The sequence below is a fragment of the Chinchilla lanigera genome, unplaced genomic scaffold (assembly GCF_000276665.1).
Source record: "Chinchilla lanigera isolate Chin_1 unplaced genomic scaffold, ChiLan1.0 scaffold00030, whole genome shotgun sequence".
NCBI classification, from domain to species: domain Eukaryota; kingdom Metazoa; phylum Chordata; class Mammalia; order Rodentia; family Chinchillidae; genus Chinchilla; species Chinchilla lanigera.
Window position 1 is genome coordinate 699,504 of NW_004955431.1, and position 11,336 is coordinate 710,839.

Here is an 11,336-nt window from a genome sequence, read left to right on the forward strand (position 1 = left end):
TATTTGAAAGGATGTTCAACTTTATTGGTCACTTCAGGGATGCATATTGAAATAATGCTGAGGCTCTGTCTCACTTCTGAAAGAATAGCTATTATCAAGAAATCAAGCAATAATAAATACTAATGAGGTATGAGGAAAAAGCAACTCTTCTCCATTGTTAGTGGGAGTGTAGACTGTTGCAACCACTGGAGAAATCAGTGTGCAGAGCCCTCCAAAAGTTAGCACTAGAGATTTCATTCAACCCAGTTCTGCCCTTTCTTGGTGTCTTCCTGAAAGAGTTAAAAGGATTATACCACAGCATTATATGCACAGCTACGTTTATAGCAGCATAGTTTGTAATAGCCAAATTTTAGAAACAGCCCAAATGCCCATTAATTGGTCAATGGATAAGAAGAAGTGTTCTTTTTTTAAAAAATATAATGGAGTACTACTCTGCCATAAAGAAGAAAAGTTTAAACCCTTTTAGGTAAATGGTTGCACCTTGAGACGATGCTCTTAAGTGAAATAAATTAGACACACACATGTACATACTGCATTGTTTCTCTGATATAAGAAACCAAGTGTAAATAAGGGCCAAAATATATAATAGGTATTTTGAAATTAGAAGAAACTATTCAAGTAGGGAGGGGAATAATGGTGAGAGAGGAGAATAAGGAAGAAGGGAAAAGTTAAAAAAAATGAGAAAAGAAAAAAAAATGGAACAAAGTTTTTATAAGTGGGGAGGGAAAGAGGGGTTTAAGGGAGGTAGGGGAATGGGGAAAAATCAAGTTATATGCAAGTTTTATAATGAATGTGATCATTACATGTATTCCTAAAATTTACCAATAAAAATCATAAAAGATAAATTAAAAAATAATTCAAAATATTTATTTTTTTGGAAATAATCTAATTGCCTATACATGAGGATGGCTGTGGAACATTTGCATTTGCATACATGTATAGACTGAGTGGTCACTTTAGAATTTTTAAAGAATTTTTGTTTCCTAAAAAGCTGATTGATTCAATATGATGGAGTGTGTTAGTTTTTAGGTTAAACAAAAACATGCCAGGTTATGGGTTTGGAAGCCCAAGTTTAGGTGGGTCAGAGCCATAAATTTGGACATGTTTAATAGCCTCTGATGCATAATATCTTCATCTGTGAGTGGGGATTATAATGCTTAGACATAAAATTTAAATTAAGCATTATAAATATAGTTTTATCACTAAAATATATTAGTTGTTGCCAACAGGCACAAAGTGAATTGTCAAGACAGACTCACTTGAAGGGCTATTCTCAAAGACAGTCTCTTTGCTCTGCTAAAACAGTTTCACATGCAACTCTTAAATGCTACTAGACTATATCAGCAGTTCATCTATGCAATTTCAAGTAAAAACTGTATTCTAGATGGGAAAAATAAATGCCCTGCTAAGCTGAAGTACAATTTAGTAAAAAGGGATGCAAATATCTGCCTTTATGACTTGCAGCATGTGCACATTTTGTTCATTCAACTTATTAGTGACTTACATAATAGCAGAGAAAGTTTCAGAAAAAATTAATTTCATAAGATTAAAGTTTTTCTAAGTACTGCCATATACCAGATATTGCACAGCGTTTAATTTTCCTGATGATACTCATTGCTAGGTACTAAGGAAACAAGCACAGACACTGACAAACCCAAGATCACACAACTAGAGAAAATCCAGTCCATGCTGGAAGACAACTTTTGACCTTTTACATTCTTATTTTCTTGGATTCTGTAGCCCAAAGGGCATGCTTATGGTCTTCCTCCTGTGTAGGGAAAGAATGATTCATGCTGTGGCAATGAGATGGCTTAGAAGACCTTTAATTGAAGATGAATATGATGAATTGTTTATGTAAACCATATGGCTCTTTGGTTCTCAGTACAGGTTGAACTTCCGTATCATCTGGGGAGCTCTCAAGAAATACCAGTGTCAGGGTCAGGAATAAAGCTCAGTGGTTCAGGGCCTGCTTGGTAAGTGTGAAGTCCTGAGTTTGATTCCTGGTGACTGAAAGCAAAACTAAACAAAACAAAAACAGTGTCTGGGTCACATTGTATTCTAGACCAAGGCCTCTCAAGTTTGAATGCACATTAGAATCATCTTGGAGTTTTAAAAGCTACTGATGCCTGGCTCTTACCTCCAGAGCTTGACTTGATTAGTCATTTGTAGGGCTGGATATTGGAGCTTTAAAAAGTTTCCTTTCTGATTTTAATGTATAATCAATTTTGAGAATGATTGTTATAAATCAAATGAATCAGAAGTTAGAGATTGTCAAATTCAGTAAATTTAAAATATTTGTCCAGAAAAGAAGCACCATAAAGTTGCATAATGCACGGATTCCAGGGTCTATCTCTGAATATAATGATTAGCAAGTCCAGTGTCAGGTTCGTAAGTTTGCATTAGTAACATTCCCCAGAGATATTCATGCTGCTATTTGAAGTCCCTGATATATTCCTCTTGGTTCTTATTTTCCTTTTCCCCCAATTTGTATGAGAATTTTAGTAAATGTTTCAGTCTTGCCCCAGTTTTGCTTGTGAATGTAGGAGAAGTGTGTTATGTTGTGATCTAGGCAGGACTATTAAGCAGGAAACAGACTCCTCATAAATCAGCTAGAGCAATAAAAAGGTAAATTTCTGGATAAGGGGGAGGTTATAAAATGCAGCAACTTTCCATTCTATCTGGACTTCTTTCCCTTATCAGTGGAGGGTTGGAGATGTCCAGATTTGATTTCATTAAGACAGATTATTTCTACCTTATAGCAAGCAATAATATCTTTAAAAACAAAAACAAAATTGACTGCATCTTAAAGAAAATATCTTAGATATTATATCAAATATTTTTTCTGCCTCCAAAATATTCTCTCAAAAAGACAACTACATATTTGAATAGGACTATGAATTACTGAAATCTTGCCCTCCTCTCATCTCTTGTTGCTTTTGGTATCTTCCACTGCCATGAATGTTTGCCCCTTTGCCATGTGCTACCCTGCCTTAGAGCCAACTGATTATGGATTGAAACTTCTACAAACTATGACTTAAATAAACCTTTCCTCCTTTAATTTTGGTTGTCTCGGCAATGGGAAAACTAACTAAGGCAGAATTTGGTACCAGGAGTGGGGTTGTTGCTGTGACTATACCTGACCATGTAGCTCAGGAGCTTTTGGAAATGGCTTATGGTAAGAGTTTGGAGAGGTTTGCTGATACCAACTAAATAAGCAGAGTTGGAATGCCTTAAGCTCTTCTGTATGGGAGATTCTGATCAGAGTTCAGAAGGTTAATAGAAATTCTCTGGTAAAGATGAGGCTCCCAAAGTTTCTGCTGGGGAAAAGAACTGCATTGGCTATTGTACTCCAGGTGATATGTGTTATGGCTTGGCAGAAAATTGTCTGCATTTTGCTCATGTCCAGACACTTTACCTGAGACTAAGATTAAGGGTGGCAGACTACTGAATCAGACAGAAGAAATTTTAAGGCAGTCTAATGTTTAGGCTGTGGCATGGCTACTATTGGAGTCTTTTAGCTAGATTTATGTTGAGAATCAAAAGTAAGGAGCCCAGTAGAATAATTTAAAAGATTTTGAGTTTGGCCAGAAAGGAAGGTCCAGTAAAGATGTGGACTGCAAAGATAGAACAGAAGAGATCTTGATTGCTGAGAAGGTACAGAAGAATAGAAAAGATGGCCTGAGGCATCATAAGAAGCAGCAGCACTCCACCATTTTCAGTCTCTTCACTTTGAGAAGAAAGCCTTGGAGCACCATGCTCCAGAATGGCAGCAACCATGCCATGTTCCAGAATGATGGTAACATAAAGAATTTGTTCCCTAGAATTGGATTCAGAGTGCCCAGAGACCTAGCCATTTGACCCCTACAGCCAGGACAGAGAGAAGTCTGGCTATTGCTCCTGGTGGCAGCATACCTTGACATCATCTATGTGACTCTGATTTTAGGTCCATACAGGATGGAAGAGTTTTGTGGTCAAGAAGGCTTCCACCCACCCTTCAGCAGGTCTAGGAGGCCAGACAGTGTGCCCTTCAGAAGGAAATATGTAAAATTTTTAGTGTCAAGACAAAGGTGCAGTGGAGACTTCAGAAGTTTGGAGAAGCCAGGAGCATGGATCACGTAAGGAAAACTGTAAAGAGGAAACAAATCAGGCCCAAGACAGAAGCCACAGGAGCTACAATCACTGGAAGTGCCTTAGAGGTGGTGCCACCCATGCCCTTCAGAGTGCACATCTTGCCACAGATTGCCTTGGATGCTGCACATGGAACTATGGCACTTTGTGTTTGCCCAGCTGGATTTTGGACTTCCTTTGGTCCTATTCCTGTGTATTCCTCTGTTTGTACTTTTGGAATGCAAATGCATATCTTGTGCCATTGAATGTTGGAAGGGTTTATCTTTCTAAGATTTTTCTTACATCTCAGAGGAGATTAAAGTGAACTTTTCAGCAATTCTAAAATTGTTAGGACTGTAGCAACTCTTAGAGATGAACTAAATACCTTTTACATAAAAGAATGCACATGAGTCTTTGGGGTGCCGAAAGTGGATTGTTATTGTTATCCTCCCACAGCCTCATGATGTCGTGGGGGACAGGCTTTTCAGAGTTGGCAGAATCTATGTTTTGTGATTGATTCATGGTCGAATGCTGGGATTAAATATATGAGTGCTATACCTGTCTTAGGGTGGGTTGCCTGCATACAATAGAATGGATAAAAGGAAGCTTGCTTTCCCTTCCTCTATTGTTGCTTTTGGTATCTTCCACTGCCCTGAATGGTTGCCCTTCTACCATGTGCCACCCTGCCTTAGAGCCAACCAATTATGGACTGAAACCTCTACAAACTATGAGCTCAACAAACCTTTCCTCCTTCAACTTTGGGTGTCAAGTATTTTATCTTAGCAATGATAAAAGTAACTAAGACAGTAAGTAAGATATATTAAATTCTATAATTATGTTTCCTTTCATCTATGCTGGATTCAGTTTCATTTTTTGTTTTATGATATTTTGAGTCCCTCAGCATTTGGTCAGTAGTTGTTATGGGGAGACTCTGGCCAAAGAAGTATTTCAAGTGAATGTAAAAAAAGAAGGGACTTTCTGGACCACAGTCCATGATTTCTAGAATGCATGATTAGACCATGATTTCTAGAATGCATGATTAGAGTTTAGAACACAATGTGAGGGACAACAGTAAGTAGAATTATAAGCCGTTTGCTTTTCGAGATGTTTGCTTCGGCCTTTGTGTTCTTTCTTCCCTGATAATATTGCTTAAACTCAGTCAACACGTGTCATGTAGCAAACCATCCTATTCTGGCATTATCTCCTAACCCAAACTCCTATAGAATATGTGGCAAGTATTTTTCTTCTACGTCTTTGATCTCATTTCTTTGAGCTACAAAAAAATAAGCTAGATGTCTCAGCTTGTTGCTGTTTTTCTAAAGCTCTTTTGTGCTGAAGTAGCAGCTCCTTGGGTCCTCTTGGTAACTGAACTAAAAAGTCTCATCTTTGAGTAATCTTTCTTGTCCTCTATGCAGCTATGGTTGCAGACTGTGACAACTTATCTACAGACACTTGTAGTAGGTACTAATTTTAGAATTGTTCATTTGTTCCCTTATGGTATCACTTAATATATTTTATGCTTTCTAAATTTCCTCAAAGTAAATATTAGTTTTAGATATTTGATTTTATTTTGGCTCAGTATTTTGGCAAGAATATTTTATAGGTGATGAACTCTATGTACTTCTTATTGCAAGGCACCAGGATGCAGAAATGTCAATTGTGTTCATTTTGGAGATGTTGAAAATCTGATCCCTCCATTGGAAAGTTCCTCACTAATATATTTTCAAGTGGATTAACCCCATTGATAAATGTTGTCAAAAACAATCATTTCATTTAGTGGATGCAGTGTAGTGAATTTATAAATCTGTTAATTGCTCCAACTCCATCTGCACCCCAGTCAGGGACCAGCCTGGGAACTGGGTAGAGGTCTGCCTTTAGCTCAATTCTCCCTAATGTTACCAAATTTTTTGTCATGGTAATAACAGTTAATATGAAATCTATACTCTTAACGATCACATACGCATTTAATACGTTATTGTTGACTATAAGTACAATGTTGTAGAGCAGATCCCTAGAGCTCATACATCTTATTTAACCAAAACATGTTGCCCCTTAATTGGCAGCTACTGCCTGTTTCCACCTCTTCCCAGCTCCTGGTAACCACTGGTAATTTCTGTGATTCTATGGATTTGACTATTTTCAATACCTCATTATAAGTGGACTTATGTACTGTGACTGAAGTATTGTACTTGATGTCATCAAGGTGCATTTTGTTGTTACATATTGATCAATCTTCTTTTTAGGCTGACTAGTATTGTATTTTCAAAGTTCATATGCCTATGGACATTTAGTTTTTTTGTACATCACAGCAATTCTGAGTGGTGCTACAATGAGCATGGGAGTGAAAGTATTTTTTTTTTTTTAATTCATGACTTCAGTTCTTTTGAATACATTTCTAGAAGTGAGATTGGTAGACCATAGAGTAGTTCTATTTTTAATTTTAGGGGAAACTCTATTTTCCACAGAGAGTATACTATTTTTCTTTCCCCTTAAAAGTGTGCAAGAGTTTAAATTTATGCATATCCTTGTGAATACATGTATTTTTGACAATAGTTATTATCATCTCTAAGATCAGTGTCATAAAGGTGTTCTCCTATGTTTTCTGCTAGGAATTTAATAGTTCCATGTTTTACATTTAAATATTCAATTCATTTTGAGTTGACTTGTGTATGGGAGGAGAAATGTTCAATTTTTAAATGCATTTATGAACTGATTATAATCTTATCCACATATGTACATCTCATAGCTAATCCTAAAAATTAATGAAAATTTCATGTGGTTGCTTTCACAAGTCTTCCAATTTGTACAATATTTCTAGTTTTTTCAGCTGCCTGTTATCCCTTTTTGAGCCTTTTGGCCACAAGCTTGAGGCTGTAGTTACTATAGTCTGCCTTGGATGGCACAGTAGAAACAACTTGTGGGGCTAAATGACAGGAATTCTAGTGGAAGGGAGAAAAATGGCAAACCTGGCACTGGTACTTTGAATTATAGTCTCTATTTCTGATTGATATGCCAATATTTATTTCCACAGTCCTGCAATAGATTCCCTATATATGTTGCCCAGGTTTTACAACTTAATTCAGTGGCAGAGATAGAGAGGATGTTTATTTCATCTTTCCCAGAGTGAGAAAAAAATCCGACAATTTAGGTTGTAGCTTGTCAATTTTTCCGTAAAGAGACATAATACATATTTTTGGCTTGGGGGTTATATGATTTCTGTTGCAACTGCTGTGCAGTTATAGTGTGAAAATAGATAAAAGCAATATGTAAATATATAAATAGTAAAATAGATGGCTAGACTAATGATGACAGTGAGGAAATCTCTGAAATAAATGAGTACAATATTTAGGAAGTGAAGTACATTCAGCAGGGGTATGAAATGACTATAAGAAATATGAAAAAGGTTTTTCTCTTTAACTTGCTGAAGAAATTTAACATTGATGGTGAGAATACACAAAGGTCACTAGTCATTTTATTCTGTTTCAGTGAAACACTGTGATGTTCCTATCCAGAACACCCTACTGGATATTTAAGTGCCAACGGTTTACCTTTTGGATTACCCTCATGAATTATAGGAGAGTTATGGTCCTCTACTTTTCCTAGCAATTATTACTTCACTTTTGTTCTTTCTATCTACCACTTCTTAAACAAGATTTAGCTGCCTATGCCTTTCTAATGTTGATTTGACAGAGTTAGGGACAGCTAATTGGCTCATTATCTGAGCTGGATGCACAGGCATATTTGAAGGTGGTGTTATCTCTTTAGGTGTCAGCAAAGGAGATGACAAGCAGGGATAATACATTAATAATAGAAGGTTGACATTTCTAACCAACTCATGTGGGCATATGAGTACAATTTTGCTATTTACCATAGAAAAGGTTACTGATATTATTCCTGGGTAAATAGAAGCATTCTTGATCACATCGTTCCCATGGTATACAGATCAATTAGAATTATGTCTTGACCAAAGAAAGTTAGTTATTCTTGTGGCATGGAAACAAATGTATGTGGATCATCTACCTGGATGGTTACCTCTCAGCCATAAGTGTAATCCTAATTATTTATTTTTTGCCACATGAAAACAGTTTCCTACAACTACTCCCCCATTCCCAAAGGGAAAGACAACTGTCAGACATATATTGTCTTGATTTCAACAGATTTATGAGGAAAAATGTTGACATTTTCAATTCTGTATTTCACACTGTAGGATAGTCATTCTTGTGTGAAGCCCTGGAAACTCTGTGACTTCGCTCTGCCTAAGATTTCACATCTGGTAGGAATTAATATAAGACTATTTTCTGGAGTTCTCATTTATATTTCCAATGAACTTCTTCCTCAGCCTTGTCTTCAGCAACACTCATGGGAAAAATATGTTTCTCATGATCTTCTGTTTGAGGAACTGAAAGAACAGGAAGAGGGAAGGAGCAGTAGGAAAGAAATTAAAATCTAACATTTCTTGTAAAAAGGGATAGTTTAATATTGTCACATGTTTTTTGTAATTTATTATTTGTATTCACTCAGTAGAACCTGAGAAGTTTAATCTGCACAAAAGTCCAGTGATCTGCATAGTAAGGTCTGATCTACTAGTGTCATGGTGAGGAACTTAGAGTTTGGAATGAGAGTACTAGGAATGGAATCCTGGCTTCCCTATATGCCCTACATGCTACCTGGTTTGGACAAGTTACTTCTTTGAGCTTTAATTTTCTTAAAATATAAAAAAATGGAGAAAGTAATGGTGCCTATCTCAAAGGTTTAAGAGTTATATTGCTATACAAAACCATTAGGCACAGTGCCTGGCACAGAGTAGATACAAGTTTTAGCTACTTGAAATCTTATCATATGAGACATATGGGTAACTTCTAGGGCTACTTCAACCATAGAAAGAGTATGTAAAGAGCTTTTTAAGGGTAGATTTTCAGGAAGTATGAATTTGGTTTCGAGATATTTACTATGATTAAAAGGAGAAATGTGGACTATGATGTGGACTTCTTGATTTATCTTGCAAATAAACATTTACTAAAAAATCAGACCAGGCTCCTGGGGTCTGACTAAATTCGAACTCTAGTAAGTGATACCAGAGAGTCCTGTGTAGTATCAGGGTCATAGGGACACTCAGGAGCATAAGGCTACTCTACATTGCAACTTACCAGTGGACTTCAACCCAAGCATGAGACGGATTGTATTTCTCTCTCAGGTACAGAGACGAAAAATGACAACAGGGCTGAGTGCACCCTGCAATGAGTGAGAGAGTGCTCCAAGAGCTGCTGTTCCTGTGGTTCAAGTCCCTTCTTTACTCACACCACCACGGTTCCCAGCTGAAACTCGTGGAGAAAGCCAGGTATTTCCCATCTACTTCCTGGGGGCAGAGATGGTGACCCAGGACCCCACCGACATTACAGACTGAATCTCTGCCCTCCATGCACCCACGGCAGACAGGAGGTCCCCAAACAGAAGCCCAAGGGACTGCTCTAAGTAGGGGGCACATATGGCCCCTCCCTGCACACACACTGCGCTGAGTGAGCTAGTGCTCCCAGAGCTGCTGGTCCAGCAGTTTAAGCCCATGCTTCACTTGTGGCGGGATGTCCTAGGGGGTCGCAGGCATGGGGACTCTGTGATTGCTGCCTGTCCAGCCTGCATCTGGTTCCTGTATGTGTCCTGAACTGACTGGAGACACAGAATCAGGTGGTTCACAAACTGTCGAACCTGAAGTTTGTGTCTGGGTTTTGCCTGTACCCTGAACTGCCTGGGGACATAGGCCCACTGGACCAGGATTCTCACATCAGTGCAACCCGAGTCTGGGCCATACACATGCCCTGAACTGCAAGGGGATGCTGGATCAGACTGTCTGCCATCAGCTGAAACCAATACCTGAGTCTGAGACCTAGGATAACTAGACACAAATCAACAACTCCCAGAAAACCCGAGAATAAGTAGTGCTTCTCAGCAGACACTGAGGGGCAAACCTGACCAACAGGAAAACTTGGGACACTAGTGGCCTTTGCTGTGCAGCCACTGAAGAGGGAAACTGAGCTTTCTGCATCTGGTAGCAAACATGACAAAATGAAGGACTAAAACACTATCCCAGAACTCCACCCCACTCAGAACAAACCCAGGAGATGTCAACATAGGAGAACTTGGTAAACACATGCCTGAAATAGCTGAAATGATTGCAATGGAAGTAAAGAAACAACTTCATAAGGCCATAGAAGAGATGAGATCACAAATAATCTCTCAGGCAAAAAATGAAATGACAATAATAATGAAGGAACTGCTCAAAAAGTCTGTAGAAGAAACATATAAGAAAATAGAAGAACAAAGGCAATGGACAGAAGTGTTAAATGAAAAATATAGAAAGGATTTAGAACACATGAACCAGATTCAAAGACACTTCCACGAAAACAAAGCTTCCATCAAAAGCTGCCAAAACCACTTGAATAAAGCTGAAGATAGAATCTCAGACCTTGAAAACAGCATGGCAGCTAGCAACCATAAAAGAAAGGATCTTCTAAAATCAAAAAAGACCCAAGAAAAGTCAATGCAACAGATGCAAGATGAAGCAAAGAGCAATAATGTATGACTTATAGGAGTCAATGAAACAGCAGGAAGCAACACAACTGACATAAAAAGAATATATGCAGAAATAGTAGCAGAAAATTTCCCAAGCATGGAAACAGAACCTGATATACAGGGAAAGGAGGCATATAGAACTCCAACCAACCACAACAAAAATAAAACTACACCCAGACATATAATAGTCAAGTTCCAAATTCTCTAGCAAAAGAACAGAATCTTAAAAGCTGCTGGAAAAAAGAAACAGATTACCTATAGAGAAAAGCCCATCAGAATCACGGCAAACTTCTCAGCACAAACTGTCCAATCAAGAAGAGCTTAGAGCAAATTATTACAGGTTCTGAGACAAAACAGCTTCCAAACAAGACTGATATATCCTGCCAAACTATCCCTCAAATTCAACGGATAAACAAAATATTTTCAAGACAAAGAACAACTAAAGAACTTCATGAGTACCTAGCCAGCATTACAAAGAATACAAAAAGATATTCTAGACAGAGAACAATTGGACCGCAATTTCAATAACAACAGTAGAAATGAAACATCAAGAAGAGCAAGCAAGAAAGAAATTGTCAATGAGTCCTTGGTTGATCAGCTTTGTATGTCTATATCTGTTTTCATGAGAAACCACTTTGAAGATATCAATATGTAATACAACA

General features: G+C 37.8%; 1 long non-coding RNA gene across 2 annotated transcripts in view; it reads right to left on the minus strand.

The window, feature by feature from the left end:
- Positions 1-8,256: 8,256 nt before the first annotated feature.
- Positions 8,257-11,336, minus strand: part of LOC102012991 — a 37,394-nt gene continuing 34,314 nt past the window's right edge. For both annotated transcript variants that reach the window (XR_261439.2, XR_261438.1), the window contains exon 4: positions 8,257-8,506. This is a non-coding gene — a long non-coding RNA (uncharacterized LOC102012991). The remainder of the gene's footprint in view (positions 8,507-11,336) is intronic.